This window comes from Protopterus annectens, chromosome 12.part0, assembly GCF_019279795.1.
Source record: "Protopterus annectens isolate FY-2018-M chromosome 12.part0, PAN1.0, whole genome shotgun sequence".
In the NCBI taxonomy this organism is placed as follows: domain Eukaryota; kingdom Metazoa; phylum Chordata; order Ceratodontiformes; family Protopteridae; genus Protopterus; species Protopterus annectens.
The window spans coordinates 1,545,523,900-1,545,549,255 of NC_056746.1; positions in this window are offsets into that span (position 1 = coordinate 1,545,523,900).

Sequence of the window (25,356 nt, forward strand, 5' to 3'; positions counted from 1 at the left end):
TACTGCCCTAATCTCTTTCTTAGATATCATCAATAAAGCCCGTGACTCAGGTCTTACAGTATCTGCTTTCTTCTGGATATATCAAAAGCATGTGATATTATTTCTCATCCCATCCTCTTAGCCCAACTCTCTTCTATAGGATTATCCTTCCAGTCACTCAACTGGTTTAAAAGTTATCTCTCAAACAGGCAACATACTGTTAAATGGCATAACTCTATTTCCTCCTACCTTCATAACCCTACCGGCATACCACAAGACTCAATATTAGGCCATCTTCTGTTTAATATATTCATAAACAATCTTTACCAAGCTAGGCCAAATGCATCCCTAGTTCAGTATGCAGATGACTTGACTTTAGTCTGCTCTGCTACCAATCCCATCATACTACAACAAAATATCCAAGCTGCCTTCCTCACTGTGGAATCCTGGCTCCATAAAAAACAGTTTTCTTTAAATGCTAAAAAAACAAACTTATGTTGTTTACCTCCAAAAGAAATACATCCCTCAACAAAGTAGACTTCAATATATTCTCATCAAACTCCACAAAAATTGAATTAATAGCCAGTACTAAACTGTTAGGACTCATAATCAATGAAGACCTAAAATTCGATCTACATATCCAGTCCAGTATAAATAAAACACATAAAAAACTAGGACTCTTATACAGAAATAATAGATTCCTCTCTTTACCAACTAAAGAAGCATTAGCACTCTCCTATTTATTACCCTCTTAACCTATGGTGCACCTTTATTAATTAATTTGCAGTCTGCTTCAAAACAAAAACTAGAATCCTGTTACAATAAAATCATCAAATTTGCTACAAATAACTGCCACTCTTCCCATCACTGTATCGCATTAAGAAAACTTTAATGGCTCGAATTCCCCCACAACCACACATAAACTAATTCATAAATACCAAGACTGCCCAGCCCTCAGCTCCTTGCTCACCACTTATACTCCCCTTAGACCACTTCGATCAGAACACCAATACTTTCTCCATATTCATAAACTCAACCTAGCAGCAGGAAAGCTTCTATACTCCTGGACCATAGCTAAACTATGGAATAACGTTCCCTCCTCTGTCCACAGTGAACAAAGTTCTTCTGGCTTTAAAACTGCTCTACAAAAGTACCTTTCTCTAAGTGGATAGGTAACTGCTCTACTGGCACTTCTACTCCACATTATGCAATCCCCTGATTTCCCTAATTTTCAGAGCTACTTCTGCCCCTATACGAGCCCCTCTCAAATTCTCTCTTCTCCCTCTTGCTTCTTATGCTTCAGCTCAGTCTACCTTACCACACTAATAGCAATCTATTGAAGTGAGAACTTCCTTCGGGCAATCCCTGAAAATAAATGTAACCCTCTCCAGATTGAATTCTCTATGAAACATTGTATTTCTTCTATATTTATCTGTTTCATATTGTGTAACCTCTTATAAGCAAAACAGAACTGAGATGCTTATGTCTACTTTAGAAACTATTGAATTTTATTCTGTCCTAAGCTGTACGTATGTTACTTTTGGACTTCTGCTGATTTTTATGCTAGACTGGATTTTGTTTGCTTCTCAAATGTTTGTGCTCTTTCTGGCCCAGTGGACTTTCCCAGTAAACAAACATCAATAAAATAAATAAAAAAATAAATAAATACTGTGATCTGTAGTTTGTTCCATTACATAGGTAAAGTATTCTCATCTACATACAGCCAACTTGCACTATGTGTGTGCCTTGGTGTGTTCTGTACGCAGTGATTGGAAGTGTGTACTAGCCCCAATGTAGCCATGTCAGTGTGTGAACCTGTTAGAGCATTTTACATCATGTTATGGAACCATAGGATCCTTGGATGTCATTGGCTTAATGGCCATACAGCCCTCACATAGATACCTTTATATCTGTAGTTACACGATCAACACATATTGCCCCAGTCCATGAGAGACACAGGCAGAAGTCCTGTGTTGAGATACCGGTCACCCAGCCATTTATACAGATGGCATGTGGTGAGCTGCACTGAGGTGCTCTGTGTGCCATTAGCAAGGGTTCTGTTTCAAGGGCGTGTTTAAGTCTACTTGACAAATCTCTCACACAAGCATGTAGTACCAATGTCACATACAAGGTTAATGCCCTTAAAGTGGGTTATCCATCTAGTATGCCTCCTACAGATATGGAGCATATGCAATAAAGCAGGGTCACACATGGCCCTGTATGTAAGGAACAGATCACTCCTGTGTAGTCTATATGCCACAGGTGACAATGACGCTCATTGCAGACTATGCACACTGAACACATACTGGAGACATGAGGTGACCTTGTGAGGGACCATACTGTTGTGTGCAATTGCCAGTAATGCTTGGAAAGGTACATCACCAAATGGCCATTGCACTCAGATGTTGGCATGCTGAGGTAAGAGTACTTGGAGGTTATGAGCATGTCATGTACAGGTGACTGTGGCCTCAGCTATGCCATATGATTCCTGCCATGCCACTGTACAGACAGGGTTATCTGAGGCACTTTAGTTGTAAACCTGTGTGACCAGGTCTGTGTGCCCAGTTCTTTCACCCCTGACTATGTACATCACATGTTGCGACTGATGTGCTACTTACCACGTACATAGGTCTAACTGATGGAAGTGATACTACATACATAGTTGCATAGAGTTAAACATTACAATGTCATCAGGCATGTGTTCGCAATACCCTCTTGCAGGATAGTGACATACCACAGAGACTCTATGAGTGGTCACAATTTGTAGGCATCAGCCAACATTGTTACCACAGTTAGTCAGTAGTCACGTGTATTGTGGTTCAATGAATTCCAAGTAGTAGAGGACCCAGGACTGCACCCTGTTGAGCACTGCTGCTGACAGATCAACTACTGGAGGAAGATGTCCCTATTTTGTATATGTGTGTCAGCAATGGGCCACTTAGTGACTCCTACAACGATACTATCCTGAATGCCTAACTGGGTGCTTTGTAAATGTTGCCTGAACAGGGGATATAGTCAGACAGCTTGGCTGAGTCTAAGGAGTTGTATGCCCTGATGTACCCTCACCCAAGTCCATGATTACTGCCTCAGAAATATCTACCACAGCTAACTGTCATGCTCCTCCTGTCACACATCCAAACTGTGTACAGTCAACTGTGTGTAGAACACATATGTGTGCTGATCAGCTCCATGGTGATCGTCTCTACAGCTATACATATATGGATACTCAGACAAAGAGGTGTACAGTTATGTTGGTCAGTTGATGCGCCACCTCTGTGCAAGGGTATAACAGTTGCCATTGTCCACTCAGCTGGTGTGCAGCAAGTAGTGTCGGTATGATCGGAAGAGTGTCCCAATGGTGTTAGTAATCCTTGTCAGATCACATGTGGCATGCCACCTGGAATGTTAGCATGTGCGATAGATGCTGTGCTTCTTCCATGGAGAGGCCAGTTATGAACTTCTCTGTAAATGTGAAGTTATGTGACAGGTTGTAGGAATGTCATATGTCACATGTGGTGGGGAACATGGGAGTGTAGTTGATGCAGACAGTGTGGGTGTACAGGTCAGGAATGAGTACAGAACCATCATATGTAGCATCATGATGTATGAGGTCACAGACAATCTGGGCCTGTCCTTTGAGGTCACACATGTAACTACACACTGTGTGTTGTGGTTTTGCTTTGCTTGGGTGGCTACTTGTGTCTCTTAGCATGTATACTCAACATCACAACAACAGTATGTGCTTCTTTTAGCTGAGGAGGAAGTGTCTCCATTTAAGGGGGGGGGCACCCTCATCCCAACTGTTACACAGCACTGTCCACCTGGTACTGTACAGCCTGCTAATGACAGTAGTCCACCAGTCAGATTTTCTTAGCCATGATGAGCCTGTGTCACTCCTGTCACGTACAGCTGAGTTCATGCCATTGTAATGCTGCTGACATAATGTATGGGTTTAGAGCTCTGCATACTTGCCTGTCCCATCTGAAAGGGGGTGCAGTCACGCTATGTCAACCATCCCACAGGAGGTGATAAATGGCTGTCTTGACATATATGTCTGTATTGTCTGCAAAGGATGGTATGTGCCTGTAGTTCTAAGGAGACTAACCTGTGACCAGATCCTACCAGGGAGGACCTCACATTGGGGGGGGGGGCTGTATTGATCACCTATATTGGTAAACAAATGATGCACTACATTGGTTTCCCATATGGGATGTCACGGCAGTGCTGCAGGGCATTGTAGTTAAGGACCTGGACCATCCTTTGGGCAGGTGGCTACAGCACTACTAAGCAACACAGTGTACATATATTACACTTCCCTAATGTATTTGTTTGTGCTTTGTGCAGACACCTTGCATGACTCTTTTCCTGCAACATGCTGGAAATAACTGCAACACTTACTTGCATGGAGGACAACTAGCAGGTAGTGCCAAACAGTGTCCCCAGATCTCTGAGTCATGTCACCTGAAATGTCATGATAGCAGTTAGCAAGGATATAAGCCCTTAAACTGTTATATACCTACTGAACATTGGACTAAGCATTGTTACTTTTGCTCCAGGCCAGATCATGCCCACCGACTGTAACTGGTGGAGCATATTGAGTGTTATACTATGCAATGGATGTTGGACATATGTTTCACTTCACAAACCATGCCCTGACAAGGTGTATGACAATATTAAGCCAGTAGGCCTTGCTGAAAACTGTATACATCATGTATAGAGTGTTATGCCAGCTGGTGGATAGGCAAGTGTCTGGCAGTCATACTCTATGAAGATAGTAGTGGGAGACCTGTGTTGCAATTATGCCATTCACCAGTAGGGTTCACCATCCTCTATTACTGGTGTACCCCTTCTGCATATTCCCTCTCTGCAGTCACAGCCAGTGCCAGTGACCTCTGTCTGAGTACATTAGCAGGTGATTGTGACAGCTCCCAATATGCAGACTCCCACACAGAACCAACAGGTATCTAGCATGGCCTAAGACACAGTCAGTTGTACTTTGAGCCACTGACAAAGACTACCTGCCAATGACTGCACAATACTATCCTGTGAGGCATCATCCACCCATGTAAAATATTGTAGTGTCTGCACACCACACACAGTTTAGCCATTACACATGGAGTTATGGTCACGGAGAGTAATGTAGCCTTTGACTCTCACTAGTCTGTAAGATGTGGGGATGCATTCACTGTTGTACACCCTACACTGACAGGTGTGGCATGTAAATCCCAGACTGTCACTGCTATACTGAATTTGGCAGTCATCACGGCTATCATTGTGTGCAATGGCACACTTGTTATGTCACTACATAGGCATATTGTACAGCTGTAGCAGCTACGCAGGTTCCATGGTACACCAATACACAGCATAGATAACATGTCCTATGGAGCCCGTTTAGATGTTTAGTCTGTACCATACATGCTTTGGAGGGAATGTGCCTGGCTCACTACAGGGAGGAGTCAGATCCCTCTATGTACCTCCCGTGTATCCATGACAGGACTAACACATGTCTCACCTGCTCTACATGCCTACAACATCACTGTGGTATACATAGTACATGCTGGAGAGACAGGTATGTAACATAGACAGTGCACCCTAAATGAAACAGACCCCCATGCATGCGAAGCACACTTCTGCTGTGACCCACATCATGTAAACACTGGGATGCAGAGCACGAGGAGACTGTTTGTACTGTAGACAGGTTATTTGTAGACGGGTCATCACTGTCAATACAGCTTGTAGATGTGTGAGTTCCCAAAACCCTGGTGACATGTATCAAGGGTAGCAGACCTGTTCACAGATTAGGGATGCATGGGTACACTGAATGCTGCTATTTTCCTTGTTTGCCTGTTATACATATATGAACCTATGGAGAAATGCACTTATAGTGCTGTACCTTGCTGAAGACATATTTTTGCTGTGCTGCCATGCCATCTTCTGCTGCATCATTGCCACAGTGTATCCCTAGATTATCCCAACAGACCCCTGAAACAGAAACAGGTCAGTGACACACCTGTCATCATGTAAGTATACAGCCATTACAACATCTTAGATAATAAGGTACACCAAAGTATATGGTGCACTTATGACAAATGCCAGCATACAATATCTGTTGTTAGCCACTCCAAGTGGCATGGCAAAACAACAGTGCATTACACAAGTACATGTTAACTAATATAGTCACCCTGTGCATCAGACACATAGCTTCATTTCCCTGCATTAATGGCAAGGATGGCAGGGATGTGGCACAGGTATCATCACTTGTACAGGGTGTTGTGTGGGGGTGCAGGAGGCCTAGGCTTACCCAAATGGTTGACAGCATGTGGATGAGTCAGGAAGGGAAGAAGGTAAGATGAACCATGGAAAGGTGCTGTGTATGTCTGTAGGTGACCTGCATTTGACAGTGGTGTGTGAATTTGTGTGTGTACACAGCCAAGCTCAGTGCTAGCCCTACAATTGTGTATGTTGAGCAGTTTTGGACTGTACATGGTAGAGTTGACAATTCATCATCTCCGGCTCCGAACACGGGAACTGAGTCTGCCAGGAGTGGAACTTTCACCTCCATTCCCAAGGTCAGAAGCGGTGCTAGTACCTGATGGTAACTGCTGTCTGCTGTAACTCCCCCATGAGAATGCCCAGGACCAAGGGCCCATGGCCTGCTATGTTGTGGTGCGGACAGCACACTCCCCTCTGTAGCACTGGATGTACTGCCACTATGGGGGCATGATTGTGCACAGCCATGTTGAGTCTCAGCAGATGGGGTTGCTGACCTATGTTCACAAGTCCAATGCTCAACTCCAACCACAAGTTCCAGCACAGACAATGTGCGATCCAAGACAGACGCTGTCTCAGCCCACCTTCTGTCCACTGCATCAGTCAACCGATCCAGGGTGTCCCCAATGTGGCAGAAGCAGTCATGGATGTCATACTGCACTGCATCCATAAGCATACATCTAGTGTTCCATTCAGAATGTCCCTGTGCCTCCGTGATGGCCCAAAACATGTGTTGAGTGACCTGTGATGTGACACCTGCAACAGGTGGTGGACAGACAGCAGGCCTCCTATGAGCAGCTCTGTCAATCTGCCTGTGTGGGACTTCACCAGCTCTCTGGTTATGGCCAGTGTCAAAACTCACTGGAGCCATAGTTGCCACACTTTCCTGTTCAATGTCCCCACACTCTGACTGTCCAATATCTGTGGCCTCTGGGGACAGGGTATGTGTGGGCATACTGACTGTGTGAGGTGACAATAGAGGCAGAAGTGGGATGTCTGGCTCTGGGACAGATTCAGCCCCTCAACACCCCCACCTGTGCCTCACTGTGGCCACCATCATCAGAGTATGAAGAGACACTGAAATCAGGTTGTGTAGGGGACACAGATCAACCCCCCCCCCCCCCAGTCACTTGTGATAAGAAAGAAAAAAGTGGTACATGAATACCTGCACTATTGTGTACTAAAGGCTTAGGCTCCACCCTTTTAAAGTTACAGTGCAAACTTCCTGAGCTCCATTGGAGTGAATCAGTTATAAGGCATTTTAGAGTAAATGCCTCATTTAAACCTGGAGACTTAGATTTTCTTAACTGTCACTGCCCAAAGTGTTTCTATTTGTTCATCTACACTCCTGTGATTAGCCCCTTTATGATCCTTATATACCTGTTCCAGAATGGAAAATAAAAACATTCTACTCTGTTTACACATGACAGTATGTTGAAGTAGGGCATTATTCTGGCCTTTAACTTTAATAGAATATAAATGTTCTTTAATAAAACAGTGTAATGTTTGCCAGGAGCAAGACCATGGCCTTGGCCACTAACTGATGGATCTGTAAAAAATTAAGGGTGAGGTAATATCTGTACCAATGTATGTTGCAGCACAACAAGGTAATACATCCATATTTCTCACATTTACAGTACCTACTGTGTTTCTTACTGTATTGGTCACATTCTGAGTATGAGAGTACAGATGAGGTAAAGCCCCCCTCCCAAGACCTAAGACCTGACACCCAGGTAAAAGTATGTACAGTCTGACACAATGAATGCTACAGTATTACAATGCTGAACACAGTAAAGCTACCTGCTCACTTCTCTGCTGTAGATACTGTGGCATCCACCTCCATGATGAATGGTGTGATGGATGCCTGGGAGCTGTAGTGTGTGTCTAGTTTCACCAGGAATTCCTCAGTGGCCATGAGTGATTGTTCCACTGCAGGCCCTCCACCTGTGATGGCACGATCCTTGGCTACATCTGCTGCCCTTCATCATGCAACATCGATAATGTCTGTTGCATGGTGTCAAATCTGCTCATATGTCCTGCCCTGCTGGCCTATGCCATTCACAAGGTCTGTCCACAATGTAGCCCACTGTTCCCTGTTTTGCACCCACTGGATAGTAGGATGTGATGATGTTGCCTCAGTCCTTCAAGTGTAGTTTCATATTCTGCATCAGAGATGGGTGCATGGCATCTACAATACATGATTCCTGAAAGACAAAAGAAGGGGACCATATTACAGGATCACATACGTGGAAGTATACTATGTAGAGATACAGCAAGGACAACATTGCTGGCACTATCCACTGCTTGCTCACACATATACTCTGCAGTGTTCAGACATACTATGTGTGTAGATACAACTGAGATAGTAGCAATAGTCAGGTATTCCCATGTGTGCCATGAGAGATATTGCAGTATGATCATACACCTAACCCTCAGGTCTACTGTGGTGTTTCCCATACAGGCAACTCCTGATAATACATCATAGGAACAGTGCAACAAAATTAGCAGTGTGCTATTACAGCCATTATGAAGGGACAGTCTGACGGGAGCAGCGTGCCACAATGGCAACAGACAATGCACTCTTGATGTATAGTGCATCCTGTTTGGGTGCAAGACAGCAGGAGAGCAACCACATGTCATTATCACAGGTCTATGACAGGCTTAATGCTGTATTCCCTATTCCCCCATACATCTGTTTACCCATCTGCATCCTGTTGTACACAAAAATCAGTTAAATACAGGATGGAATGCAGTACTCCTCTGTAGATATGTGGTGACAGTAAAGTTTTCATAAAGGCATGCTCTGTGTGAGGAATATCTCATACAGACTAGTTCCACACAGTCAGTTGCTTGCCTTTTAAACAAGCTTCTCATCAGCAAGTGATTGTCTCTAAACCAATTTGTGGATCTGAAATGCTAATTGCAACTAGCATAGCTGATTTGCACTATCATCAGTCAATGACACGCAACCACTGTATTATAAGGCCTTCATGTAGGTTAGGGCCCCTTTCTGATATGTTGTGCTGGACATTACTTGGTTGAGGAGACTACATTGACACAGAGGGTAGGTCATTAGCAGAAGCCTTACCATAGTGATGTGTGTGCTACAGGCTACAGCTGCTGCTGGTAATAGACATAGGCAAAAAGTGTGAAAACTTTGGTGGACAACAACGTGTAGAAGTAACTGTGGGAGCTGTGTCAGCCTTGTTGTAGATGCAGAGCCAGAGTGAGGCTACCCTTTCCACTTCAGATAAGGCATGTGTTTAAGTTACTTATGTTAGGCAATGGTATCATTAACAGAGCACTAGACAACATGTTTGGTGTATCCTTGGGTAAGATGGAGTACAAATATAAGAATAAGTCCACCATTTAGGCAACTGCCAGGCCATCTGTTACAGTTTGGTAGTAATTTACAGTGTGTATGAGGGCAGGCCTTGTTACAAACAGGGACTTCCAATGTGCATGTTAGCTGTGCAGCTGTAATAATCTGCACAGTGATTTTGGAAGGATTGTGTAGTGCACTCTATTAGAAGCCCTCATTTGCAGTACCTGCATTGACATTTTGTATGAATGCATATTAATGCAAGATGTGGCACTTTATACACATATAAGTTTTGCTACAGGGATATGTGAAGTGTGTTCCTTCCTGCAGGCTTGTGACCTCCATCAGTAAAAAGCAGATATGTCATTTGAAATGCATTGTGAGGATAAAGAGTGCATGACTCAGTCATTAATTGCTGCCTTCACAATACTGTAAATTCACTTCTACACACCACTGGGTTTGAACCCAGGACTGTGTGTGGCAAAATGCAACTGCTGCAAGGCAGTTAATAAACTGAACTATTCAGTCACTGCTGCAGCATGTGTATTTGCAAGATATATGTGCACATATACAAGCTGTGACATACATTTTCTACATCCATCAGTATGTCCATGGCTTTATATGGATGTATGTGTGCACCAGGGTCCCAGTTGAACATATATTTTGCCATTAATGCCTTAGCAGGTTTTGCTGATGAAGGACACATTTACTTATTTATTTATTTATTTTACATTTGTTAACCGGGAAAGTCTGACTTGGAATGAAACCAATTTTTAGTGGAGGCCCGGGGAGAAAGGCTCCAGATGCATGCCTTTATAATGTGGGAGGAAAATGGAGCATGCGGAGGAAACCCACACAAATGCAGGGAGGACATGCAGACTCCACACAGAAGACACCCCAGCTGAGAATCGAACCGGAGAACCTCTTTCTGTGAGGTGACAACGCTACCACTGCACCATCCATACTTGCTATCATAGGCATCACTTACATCCATTATTCTGTGTTTGGTTGTCTAGTGGTGTACTATTGTACCAGACTCCAAGATACACCCCCATTTGTAATCTTTTACTTTAATTACATTTTTATCAAGTTTGTGTGGTAAGACGTGGCAAGCAGCTCCGCTGAAACACACTTAATGACTGTAACTGGCAATTACAATGTTTTATTTAAACCAGCTGTTTTAAGAAAGAGTTGTGTGGTATGACAGGTTAATGCAGTGGTCTCCAGGTGTGACGGTCTTGGGTTCGAAATATGGGACAGGTTTTTATTTTGTAAGTGTGTATTACAAGTTTATAAACATATGTAGTCAATAAAGCTCTATTTAGCTGAGCTTAGTGAAGCTGAGCAATGAGGCAGGCCACGTAGCAACCTGCTAAGAAAATATAAAGAAAAGAAAAATGGGAAGATAAGAAAGTGGTGAAATGGGGTGCAAGCAGGGGAAAAAACGTAGTAAAAGGCAGGTAGGTATGTGCAGGAAGAGTATAGGACAGAACCATAGCTATCCATTTCTTGTACAGCAACAACTGTGCACTTTGACAGAATTTGTACATGATTTTGAACTCTTAACCACAGAGAGAGGGGAGAGGACAACATAACTGCATTGTCAAGCCAATTGGACCAAATCGTGTGTGTCCAGTGGGCAGTTATGTGAAATGGAGAGCTATGTATGGGACAATATTTTTTTGGAGACTGGTGCCCATATTTTTTAAGGTGAGGATGGAATGTTGGGGAAGGGACATAGGTACACATGGGGGAGGTAAGTTGGGTAGATGAGGATGCATTTACATCCAGACAAGACAGACAAAACAGCAGACAGAGGCAGTGTGTGACACATGAGGGGGGTGAACACCTTGGATATGGAGGGTGTTCTTGAAACCAAGTCCCATGTGCTTCTAGATGCCAGCAGCATGACTCACATCCCTACCCATGGGACTGTTGGCACTGCTCATTCATTGCCCAAGGGTGGCAGTGCTGGAGGCTGGGCAGTGGGGTGAGGCTGCCCCACCAAGTCAGCCTGCATTGCCCTCAATCTAGTGCAAGTGGCGATCAAACCCACTGTAGACTATCCTGCGCACCAAGACCAGCAGCTCTTTCCAGGTGACAACACCCCCCTCCACCACCATTCCCAGAGGGGGCCAGGCCCTGTCCAGTGGAGCAGTACTATCCGATGCCACAGGTAGTGCAGGGTCAGCAGCGGGGACACCACCAGTCTGGGTCTCGGATGTGCTGGGACCCGGTGCTACGTCCAGTTGAGGCAAGGTAGAGGGATCAGACGTAAATGGCCTACCTTGACATGCTGCGTTGATAGAGGTATAGCAAAAGGTTGAGGTTAGTAATAACAAAACCATTGTTAGTATTAACAGAATGGAACATCATTTTCATTCATACAAATACATATTAATGTATAGTATGTGTAACATAACAGTAAATAACATAACAGTCAGTATGGTAACAGTATGCCAGTAAGAAGTAAACCATAAGGGCAACAAAATAATTAGTTTAACAAAGTATGTTAATAGTGAATCATAATAACACATAACAAGATTACATCACATTTTGCAAAAATATAGTTAGTTTAACAACATATGTTAATAGTAGATCATGATAATAAATAATAATAAATAAATGAAGATAAGGGGTGGGGAAAGAGCGAGAGAGAGACAATCCATTAATGACAATGTAGACTACATCCCTGAAAACACTGCTACTAAATACTCTACAGACGTTTAGTGTCAGTTTTAAGTACAGTGACTACAATTCTGCTATAGCTGATGTAGCACATACATACCTCTAAAGTTGTTAGCATGGGTCAGTATGAGACAAGCAATAGCAAATGCAGGTGCACAACTACACAGAACACTTTCACATAATGTGGAATTCTATAACTACTAAGGTGTTCTGTAACCGGATTTGGTACTACAATACATTCCAGGTAATCATTTTTTTGGTAATCCTGTGACAGATGGATTAGGCCGTTTTAATTACATAATGTGAAATTGTGACACTTGAGAGGCATGTTTGTGTACAGTACATAATCTAGACATCTGTCATACCTTAGCTGGCAGGCATGGGAATAAAACCCAATAGCTTTAACTGCAGGAGACATCTGTAAAAAAGTTAACTTTATTGGTATTGCTGAAAACTGTCTGTGAAATGTTAGCACAATCATATCTGCTCATAACATGTGCTAGCTCAACCATATATCTTTTGTTCCTGAAGTGGGAGAAAAAGAGAGCATTATGTGACTGAATCCATTTTGCATTCTAGAGCTATTACAGTGTTACACCTGACTGCAGCAACCTTATCATAAGCAAGTACTGCATACAGCTCTACTGGAATGGTTATGACAACAGAATCCTGCTGTACATCATTTTGCTTACTGTTATTGGTATTGCTTATTGCAATACAGTTGTTTTGTCCATTTATTGCACTACAGCTCTACTTGCCCATTTATTGCACTACAGTTTTTATGATGTATTCTTGATTGCAGTAAAATGCTTTACTCTTTTCTTGCTTGTTGCACTACAGTTAGAATAATAAATCCGTACATACCACACTCACGGTGCGACCTGGCCAGGCAACTGGCATGGGACTAGACATTGGGAGCCCTCTCAGCTGTAGCTGTTGGAAGTGAAGCGCACCATTATGCATACCAGTTTTGCAAAGATTCAGCTTGTATATTGGTAAAACAGAGGAAAAATTACTTACGTATTTGTGGGGCATTCCCAGCTCTAGCATCTTGGACACAGGTGTCCAAAGTTCCATTCTTTTTCCTCTGCAGATCATCATAATGGTGATGACACTGCTCACCTGTGTGGCTAATACTGTAACAGTGTTGAGTTCACTGGCCAACTGGTCCCACGCCTCTGCCTTACACTCCAAGCCCTGGAAACCAGCCTGCAGCAGCCTGGGTTCATGATTTTTAACCAGAAGCCCAACAAAAACCCTGGACTCCTGAATACCTCATCTCTGTGCCTGAAAGCACCCATCTTCACCAGCACTACCTGCCATATCCACAGTAGATAAGACTCCAAAGACTGTTTCACAATTCCCACCTATTCAGCTTAATATAGGCTGTTTACCCTCCCTTATACCTCACTGAGCAAAATTCAAAAAAGTGCCAAGTTGCTTAGCAGTGCGCAAACCAGCTAAGCGCAGCTAAGCAGTGCAAGAACTCACACAATGAAGGGTTTAGATCAGCTTAGCACCATGCAAACAAAAGTAGCCATTATCATGTTTAAGCAGTACTCAGTCCAGCACAACAATGCCATATTTCACAAATTTGTCTATAAAATTAAACAGAAAACAGATGCATAAGTAGTCATTGCTCACAGGGCACAGAGAAGGTGAAGAAAGTAAGAGACTCAGAGAACCATCAAAGTCTCTCTAAAGAGCCAAAGGACTGTGAATAGATGCAAGCTGCCTATGTGTGAGGGCAAGTAGACTGTCAAAAGTAATAGCTGTAAAAATCTGAACACTTAAAGTGGAGACTGTAAGAATATATTATTAAATGATCAAACTCACTAACACTGTACACTGCAATTATGCAGCCACCATGGATTATGCAGCAAGTTACATGTAACTCCACTCATTCTGTCAGAGGAAGATCAGTTAAGAAACTAAATTAACAGGTTAGGTTGTGTAATTAGTTATCTAATTATGTGCCCATTATTGCTGGAAATCTGAAAAAGTTTTATCTGAAACATAAAGACTCTTTAGTCTTCCCGAAATGTACTGTTTATTTAACAAAACTTCTAGTTTCTAGATGTTTTGCTGTTTTTATTTATTTCCCAGAGCAAAAGTCCCCGAATTTATCTGTCAGAGATCTCCTTGAGGTATGGTAAAAATCAGGGGCTTTTTTCAGGGCAGGATTGTGTGGTAACATGGTAGATTTTAAAATCCTCAGCATATATTTTAAGAGCCGGTAAGAGCATGCTACCATGCAAATATGCCGAGAGATTCATCATTTCTCTGGTATATTTGTATCTGTTATGTATAACATTAACCAAAAAGAAGGCAAAAAGATAGCAAAAGAAGGTATCTTGAATAATAAATCTCATGTGCTATAAAATTGCACTCGTTCCTCAGTCTCAGGTCCCTCTGTCATCATTTGTGATTCTCTTACTGGCAGGTAGGCATGTTGGTGCGATTAGGACTCCTTTCCAGGTATACAGTCCACAATCCAGCTGAAGTCAAGGAAAATACTTGTGCAAAATGCTGCTTTTTCAAAGTTGGGGAACAGAAGAGCCCATCCTGAAGCTTAGAGTGGGTGATGACCTGCATCATTGCTTACTCTACTGAGAGCTATTTGACCCCTTTTTTACCTTTGCTGGATTCTCTTTTAAATGCTATGCCTGCAGATTGTAAAATTATAGCTTGAAAACTAAATTTTCATAATGAATTCATAATCTCCATTAGGATTTAAAATGTCATTAAAATAAAAATTACAGCTTTTATGTTAATGAGATGCTCTGCTGATTTATATATAAGTATAAATATTGTGAATTGCAATAGTTACATGTATTATATTTTTAAACAATGTTATAACTTGGAAGCTGTCAAATGTTTTATATCAAAACCTCAGTGATGTTCTTTGTTAAGCAAAAGTATACGTGGGAAGAAATTGTGGATGCTTTGGAGGTTTATCCCCCTCAAAATTAAATCATATTCACCATTTTGTATGTGAAATTGTTATTTTTGGCCTGGATATGGAAAATTACTGTTATCATTAAGAAGTATCTATAGTGTAAGTTTTGAATTAATTATAGAAAATCAATGATAATATTGATGTGACCTTATTAAGGTAATGTCTTACAAATTTGAGAGGTATTTTCACCACTGATCTACAACAGAGCACTCATAACTTCAGGTAGAAAATCTTACCTTGTATAATGTACAAAACAATTTCATAAAGTGAGTATTTATTCATGAATACAAAGGAGGATTCTGACTTAAAAGGTAATAAGTAACAGATATTACATTCACTATGTAATATGAAGACGTAATGACACTGTAATTAGGAGCTGAAATCAATATATTTTTATGATGTTTAAATGCTATTTTCAGGAAATAAAATGAAATAATGTAGCTGAGGTGTACTTTCAATGCGTTGACAATGCATTTTCCACACAATTGTTTTATAACCCTATTTAAGGAATCCAACTGTTTTAAAAAAATTCTTCTTCTCAGAAGATAATTCCAGGCAATACTTGTCAAACTAGACTTTATTGCAGAACTATGCATGGACACTGCTGTAATTTATGAGATGAGGCTTGATATATTCTATATTGAGAAGTGGAGTCAGACTGTTAAAATATGTTCAGTTTATGCCTAGTCCATGAAATATAAAGTCATACACTGGGCATCTCCTTTTAAACTATGTTGTGCTACTTGTAGACTATCCCATTATGATGCTGGCTACTGCAAAAGATTACCAATTAACACGTTGAGGACTGTAATTCTGGTTCTCAGAGTAGCAGAATTGGACTACTACATACTAAGTTCAGGGTTGCAGTGAATTGTAGTATTCACTTCATTTGAGGTATAGTAACCTCAAGATAATCTGAAAAAACACAAAATAAACTACTAAAATAGAAAAACATGGCTTCAGAAAGCAACTAGTAGTTTTAAAGTGCATAAAGCACTTTTCATTTAATAAAATCAAACTTCTTCAGATGCAAACATTCAAGGTACAAGTTTCACTTAAATAAAATATCAGGAAGTGCTTGAGCCTGTCAGCTCACATGCTGTGATGACATCAGTAACAATAGTTAACCCTTCCTTTTCTACACACTATGAAAAAATACTGTTTAAAACAATGCTGACAACCATGAACAAGGAAGATTGAAGCTATGGTTTAAAAGTAAAGTATGCTGATAGGTATACTTTAAACAACAAGAACAAATAAACACATGAAATAATAAGGTTGCCTATAAGGAATTACTATTACACTGCTGAAATTCTGCACTACAAACCTTTTTTACTACATTTCATACTGGTTCGTAGCTAATCGCCTAGCCCAGAAAAATAACTCAGCTGGCAGTTCGGGAAATAAATTTAGGCATCAATAACAGTGACTAAAATTACTATACAAGAAATTAACTTGATGTTAGTACATAATTTTAACAAGCTATGATGACCATATTACTAAAATCCATAGTATTCATACTATGCTATGCCATTCACTTAATTCCACAATATGGCATTCATTATATAAAAATAAACAAAAAATATATATATATAAAAAATACACAATCTAACTATCACCTTTAGGGAGAATTGAGGCTGAATATTCTGGTATCACGTTTACTAACGTAAGTTACTCTTAGAGATTAATATTATTCATAATATTAATATAAAATTTATATAAAAATTATTTTTGTGTTACATAGCTAGAAGAGAGAGTTTGTTATCTAGTTAAACTTTTCAATTTAAGTAGACATCTAATCGAGCACAAGTCATTAATACCTGCATAGTAGTATGAGTTAAGGTGAATTTGCCAATAAAGTTCAAGTTCTTCAAGTCTTAGGGAGATGAGACCACCCCTAATGTCGTATTTGACTTGGTCAATAATCTTGAACTTAAATTTATGGTTTGGAAATATTCCTATATGTTTAGCCAATGCATTCTCCATTTTCTTTTTATTGATAGCGTACTGGTGTTCGTATACTCACGCCCAGAGCTTATGCTCAGTCTTGCCTATATAAAATACTGGGCAAGACTGGCACTTTGCTAAATATACTACTAATTTGGCATTACAATTGTATCTGTCTTTTAATCTAAAGACATGGTTGTTCACCTCAAATGTGTTTCCTACCTCAACGAGTTTACAAAAGTTGCAGGATTCACACTCAAACATCCTGGGATGTTTCACCAATTGTGGTCTACTAGATTCCAAGAGGTTCTTGATGTTACACCCTCTCCTATATATAATTTTGGGTGAAGTACCTAAACTACTGAGTAAGGTCGGATCACGTCTAAGCCATTCCCAGTTATTTTCAGACCAAACTCTGTACAAGATGGCTATCCATATTATAGGTAGTTCCAGTTGTCACCCTTAGCATCAAAAATGTTCGGTCGTTAAGGGCCAACTGGTAAGGGCGGCTAGAATTATCACTTTGGATAAAGACTTTGAGTTGGAATGTGAATTACTAAGGAACATGTTTTTAGCTCGAGACTACCCCAGTGATCTAATAGACTCACTTACGGAGGAGGTTCAGAGTAAGAGAAGGTCAGGCTTTTACACCCTGATTTTGAGTTTGGGAGGGGTACCAGCATCAATATCTAAAGAAAAGGGTGGGTTAGATTTTAATGTGAATAGTCCAGTTACAGAAGATAATTTCACCTTGAGCCTAGTTACTACCTATAATGTGGATAATTTTTTAGTTTTTAATTTTAGTTTTAAACAGTATTTTTTCATAGTGTGTAGAACAGGAAGGGTTAACTATTGCTGCTGATGTCATCACAGCATGTGAGCTGACAGGCTCAAGCACTTCCTGGTATTTTATTTAACTGAAACTTACACCTTGAATGTTTGCATCTGAAGAAGTTTGATTTTATTAAACGAAAAGCGCTTTATGCACTTTAAAACTACTGGTTGCTTTCTGAAGCCGTTTTTTTTTTTCTAACCTCAAAGATAACGCATGTAGGGAACCAGTCCCCTAAGCTACAGCAAGGGTATTTATTGTTCATAAGGGAAAAGGTGAAGTGCTATACAGAATGTAATTATAGAAGCATCTTAACATATGCTTATATAGCCTTTTATAACCCTGACATACCTGTCACTAATGAAAATTGGCTAAAGCCAGAAATAAATGATGAAGAAATTCCCCAAACAGGCTACAATTTTCTTAGAAAGGATATAATAAATAAAAGAGCAGGTGGTGTTGCTATAATTTAGAAAATTCACTAGCCATAACCCCACATCCTCGAAGCATCCATGATTTTAACAACACAGAACTTCTCAGCTCAGTACTACAAATTAATAATTATAAAAGCATATGTGCTGCCGCACCTTCTATGTCACCAGGATATACAACCAGTACAGCTGGAGACGTATTCTGCTGGATATCTCATAACATCTGCCTTGAAAACATAGTAAACTTAACATAGATTAGCAGCTCAGCAATACAACCACCCCAGATGATCAAGAAATTTCTATAACTTCGCCCAACTTATCAATACAACTGCAAGATTCAATAAAACTACAAATAGACAGTCCATACTTGACTGGATTATTACCTCCAATCCCCTCAACGTAAGCTCCTTTGGATGTTTCCCTGATGCAATCAGTGACTATTTACTCACTTTTCCAGTAAAACAACTAAATAATACAAATGTCAACTCATCTGTAAAAAGTATGCAGTCTCACAAAATTCAATGAAGAAGCTTTCAACAATAGCCTAAGACTAAGACACCATAACTGGTCATCTCTAAAGATTCTACTGCTTGACAAAGCAGTATATAATTTCATCGCAACATTTCTTAATATACCAATCAACCATACACAGTTTTGTACAAAAAGCATTGAATCAAACCCAGCACAATTGTTAACAAAAGAAACCAAATAACATATGTCCCTAAGAGAGAAAACATAGCCAAATTGGCTTAAAAACTAAACACAGAGTACCTATTAAAACTTCAGACAACATAGAAACCCTATTAAATAAAAGATCAAATCAGACAAGCAATCCTACTGCCCACTACTCCAATATATATGCATCAGAGCAATCCAAAGCACTACTGGTCCTCCATTATCTCTCTCCTTTATCATCCCAACCAATCTTCATAACAAGAAACAATGAAACTAGACAGCTGTTTTAGAAAAAATTGCTAGATTTGCCACCATTCTACAAACAAAAAGTCACACAATTACATAGCTTTAAAACAACTAAACTATCTGGAGTTCCCCAATATCTTATCTACTCACAACAATTTATTGCCAGTAACCTACTATATAAACCAGAAAATTGTGCAGCACTAGAGAATACCATTCAATATTTTTCTCCAACCAGGGAACTACACATTCAAAACAAATCACTTCCACTCACCACCAAATCTAATAATAATGATCCTGCTATGGATCCTTACTTTTGAAATCCCTACCACTACACTTAATGTGAATTAAAAAACTGAAAGTTTTCAAAAATCTACTTAAACAATACCTTAATAACTTATGGCTATGCTCCACCTCAACCCTAAGCTAATACCTAAACTGTAAGTAGAAAACCTGCTGTTTAATTTACTACTTACTATTTCACTGAATTCCCATACTACTAGATGTGGTTATTTGTCTCCTAACCTTCTCTCTGTTTCAAAACATGAGTCTATCTTTTACAGCTCATGTTTTAACTTGTTTTACAGCACTTTAAGAGAGCACAGACGCTGCAGTAAGTAAATGCCCTTAATTTAGCAAGTTAGCTTCAGAAACTAGATTTTGAAGTACAGCATGGAATGCTTGTCAATATATTACTTTGGTTTGTGGTATTTTTACTAATTGTACTTTACAGTGAATTCAAAAACTGTAAACTGTAAATATTCCACTGCTTTAATACTTTCTTTTTCTCTCTCAATCTTGTACATGTTATAATTCTGTATGCTGTTCAATTCAAATGTTGAGACTTTGTACTCACGTGATCTCTTTAATATCATGCTTTTAATTAAAATCTGAATGACATTTATATCCATTATGCTTTGGTGCACCAGTAATGTCTGTGAACAGCACCTGCATGAAACTAAGGCATGATACAGAGACAGTACTTACTCTTAGGCACACTTGTTTGAACCAGTTCAAAAAAATGTGCAAATGAAGTAGTAATGAGATGAAAATGAGGAATGTTTGAAAACTCTGTGATTATAGGTTCATAGGAGGTTACTAGGCTAACAGTACTAGAGCCCTTACAAGTCTAGCCATATTTATCCCAAATTGCCCCAGTTGTCAGTGGTTAGGTGAGCTAAGTTCACAGAGGTGAGGATCTATTCTAGTTAATAGCAACCTTTTCTGTCCAGGAGAGACATGGGCTCCACCCCAGGAGTGAATTTGCTGTCACTCATCAATTGATTTAGGTTGCATTTGAAGAGGGTCATGGAAGGGCACTGTTTCAAGTGAACTGGAAGCTTGTTCCAGAGAACTGGCTGTCTATGGGAGATGTATCTATCTCTACAGCATGACTTGTTCATGCCAGAGGATAGGTTACAATGCCTGGAGCGAGTGACCCTCATACAGTTTGATTTACGAATGTATAGCATCTCCATCAGGGCTGTGTCAGATCCTGCCCTGTAAGCCAGGCATAGGTCACCCCTTAACAATCTGTAGTAGACAGAATACAGTAACAGGGCTTTTATACCTTCTACATAAAACTTGTTTTGTGCACCCTGTAATTTCTTAGTGCGAAACTTCCCTCTAATTATTTCAGGTGTCTGGTAAGTTACATGCAAAATGAAATATTGTACTAAATTACTGGTCTGACGAGCGCCTACTATAATCTAATTATAACATCCTTGGATCTAGATGCAACACCTTTACTTATAAGATGTGCCACATAGAATGATTTCCTTACTACTGTGGATACATGTGGTCAAAGTTCAGGTTGCTATCAACCTGAGTAACCAGATCACGTACTACTTGGTCTACACTTAGGGGGTGCTATCTATTATGTAATTAGTAGGGATGCCAGCTTTCCCAAAGGGAATAATAATGTATTATTTTGCATTTAAATTTAATCCGCGACTTTGGCACCAATCGTTTATTTGCACTAACCCTGTCTGCAGTATATTAACATTGTTGGGGGATTCAATGACTGCTCCCAATTTGCAATCAACAGCAAACGAGGTTCAGCACAGGCCATCCAGGTTTGCCTGGACTTCTGGGAGATGAATTCCAAGCAGTAAGGAGCCCAGCACAGAACCCTGGGGTATGCCACTGGTGACTGGTCTTTTGATAGAGGTGGCGTCACCCATTTTGACAGTATGTGTCCTGTCAGTGAGCCAGTTGGCTACCCATCTGGTAATGTAGGGGTTAATTCCCAATTTGGAGAGTTTCTGTATAACACCTGAGTGGGGGATAGCATCAAATCCCTTGGTTAGGTCAAGATAGGTGGTATGCACTCTCTCATGATCTACCTTTAATGAATCTGAACTGGATTGGGTCTGGAGTTTGGAGATTACCTATGTCCATATTAATAAAGTCCATAATAAATCTTACCATGGCCTTGCAGATGAAGCTAATTAAGCTTATGGGCCTACAATTCCCAGGGTTAGTTGATGGTCCCCTTTTGTGCAGAGGGGTTACTGCTGCTGTCCATCTGAATATAGCCAGTTCTCAGGCTGTGGTTAAACAGGGATCCATGTGGGTCTGCTAGCTAATGATTTAAGTTCTTTAAAAGGGAACCTGGGATGTTGTCTGGTCCCATTGATGCCATGGTTTTGGCCTTGGAGATCACCAAGATGACCTGATTTCTTGAGATAATAGGCTGAGGAACAGTGGAAGGTATACTTTGGGGGATGACTGGAGAGGATGGGTGGGTGAAGCTTTCTCCAAGTCTGTCAGCTAGCAAGTTGGCCATTACCTCAGGCTGAGTATGGGTGGTGCCATCTACAACCAGTTCAGTGCATAGCTGGGTATTCCCTTTTAGACTGTGAATCTAGTTGAAAATTGCCTTGTGATTATCCTTAGCTTGGGTGGCTATTTCTGCTTCATAATTAGCTTTGGAGGACTGAACAAGATCTCTAATGTGTTTGTTTAAGCTGGAAAGGGATTTCTTCCTCTTCATAGGTAGGTACTAGGCTATCTGCCTGAGAGCATTTATAAGCCTAGCCAGAGTGTGCCAGCTTTCGCTGACCCATTGATTAATTAACTGAGCCTCTGTCAAGAAGAGCCAATGAAGTGATCCCAAGGGTGTATTTTCTGTTACCCATCCACTCATCAAGGTTTCTCTTGAAGAGTGTTAGTGAGGGGCTCTGCATAATGTAGTTAGGAATTTTGCTAAAAAGCATGGGGAGTCTCTGTGACAGGAATCTATCCCTCCAGCATGTTCTTTTTATTGTTATGGCAAGGTTTAGCTCACTAGAGTGAGTGGCTCACAGCAACTTGTTTTTTTTTAGGTGGAGCATGTCCATCAATTCTGAGTTGGACATGGCTTTGTAAGTCAGGCAGAGATCACCTCTGAGTAAGCGATATGCGACTGAGTACAGCTGGAGTTTTTACAGTCGGGCTGCATAGGACATATATTTGAGGCCAGTAATCCTCTTGGTGAGGTACTTTTGTAGTTTTTCCAGCTGTTGGAAGTGTCTTGTAAGGTACATCCCAAATGGGGCATTGTGCTCTATGATGGGTCTGATGACTGACGAGTAGAAGGGCACTATAACCTCTTTATTTCTAGATGCAAACCCTTTAGTAATTAGATGGGCTACATAGAAGGATTTCCTAACTACTTTGGCAATATGATTGTCAAAGGAGAGATTACTATCTACCTGGGTCCCCAGATCTCTTATTACCTCTTCTGTATTAAGAGGGCTACCACCTATGTGGTAATTCATGGGTGTTTTATTTTTCCCAAACGGGATGACTATGCATTTTTTGGCATTTAGCTTGAGACCATGACTTTGACACCAGGTGTCCATCTGAATAAGGCTGTTTTGGAGAATGTCAGTGTCAGCCGGAGAGTCAATTATGGCTCCCAGTTTGCAGTCATTGGCAAACTTGGTTAGCCATAGTCCTCCTGTGTTTGCCTGTACTTCTGAGAAGTATATGCCGAGAAGTAGGGGTCCCAGGACCGAGCCTTGTGGGACACCACTTGTGACTGGTTTATAGTTGGACCTGGAGCCCGCTATTCTTACCTTGTGAGTTCTGTCTGTAAGCCAGTTGGCAGCCCATCTCATGACGTAGGGGTTTATGTTCAGGCTGGTGAGTTTTTCTATAATTCCCAAGTGGGGAATGGTGTCAAAAGCCTTGCCGAGGTCAAGGTAGGCTGTGTGAACTACCTTCCCCACATCTATGGCCTTGGTGACTGTCTCGAAGATGTCAACCAGGTTTAGTAGGCATGATCTGCACTTAACAAAGCTGAACTGGATCAGGTCAAGTGTTTGGAGGTTCCCAATGTCTTTGTTAATGAGTTCCATGATGATGCGCTCCATAGCCTTGCAGGCCAGGCTAGTCAGGCTTATGGGGCGATAGTTACCAGGGTCAGTATTGGCTCCTCCTTTGTGTAGCAGAATAACCGTTGCTGTGCACCATTCTGTGGGCACATAGCCTGTGGAGAGGCTGAGGTTGAACAGTGTGTTTAGGTGGGGGGGTTAGTTTGTTCTGTAGTTCGTGCAAGATGCAGCCTGGGACACCATCTGGCCCCATTGATGCTTTGCTTTTGGCTTTTGAAAGGGCTGTTTTCACCTGAGCATCTGTGATTTCTGGGACACTACACTTTTCCGGTATTGTTGTGGGCCCTTTTGGGGGTGAGAGGGGGGTGAAATTTGCACTGAATCTATCTGCCAGGATGTTGGCAATATCAGTGGGTTCAGTATATTTTGTGCTATTTTGCACCAGCTCAGAGCATATCTGCGAGATGCCACTTAGATTCTTGACATAGCTAAAGAAGGCTTTGTGGTTATCTTTCAAATCCTTGGCTATTTTTTCTTTTGAAGTTAGCCTTGGAGGATTTTATGAGGGACCTTAGTTTCTTACTGATACTGATCAGGGATGTCTTTCTTTCTTGGGATTTGCTTTTTTGCTGAACTAGTTTCCTCCTTTTGTTGTATAGCCTGTTTATGGCAGGGGTCCACCAGACTGGTTTCCTACTCTTAGGGGAGTGAGTCTTGGTTTTGCTAGGGATGGCACGATCCATGTATCCTTGTAGGTGCTCATAGAGTGCATTTGTAAAGGTTCCTGTATCTTGGACACTGTTATCCTTTAGCGTGGGGGCTGTGAAACTTACCACCTCCGTCTTAAGTAAGGTGAAGTTTGCTATAGAAAAGTTTTCACTGTGGTTTCCTTGGTTGGAGGTGGTGGTGTGGTGTGGACATCCAGAGTGATTAGTTTATGGTCTGATCTAACCAGTGATGGGTTGACCTCTGGTGTGGTACACCTGTCACCCATGTTGGTGATGACCAGGTCCAATATGTTTTCACCTCTGGTAGGGGAGTTTACCAGCTGATCCAGGGCATTTGAGTTGATAAATTCCAGGAAGCGCTGGACCTGGGATTTTGTACTTGAGTAGTTTTCCCAGTTAACAATAGGGTAATTGAAATCGCCCAATATCAGGGTGTTTGGTAGGACCTTCATGTTTTCCAGTGTCTCCAGAAAGGTGGAGTGGAGGTTCTGGGTCATGGAGGGTGATCTGTAGCAGGCCACAATTTGCATTGCAGATTTGCCTAATGTTAGTTGCACATGGATGATCTCAGTGGTATCATGCTGCTCCACTAACCTGGAGGTGTAGGTATCTTTGATGAATATGGATACACCCCCTCCTTTTGTGTTTTGGTCCATGTTCTGTGGCCAAAATGTGTGGTATGAGTTGTAGCCCGGTAGTGCTGGGGTGCTCTGTGGAGCCTTGAACCAGGTTTCAGTTACTGCACAGATGTCAATGTTCTCCATACTGAGGAGTGCTTTGAGCAAATGCATTTTGAGATTTAAACTCCTGGCATTGAGTAGCATCTGCTGAACTAATTCCCTTTTATTTTTGGACATTAATTTCTATCTCTTTTTGCATAGCCTGTTTATACTAGTGTTCCAAGTGTGGCTGATTTTTCTTGGCAAGACCTAGTTTTAATCTGGTCATGTACAGCCAATTCTG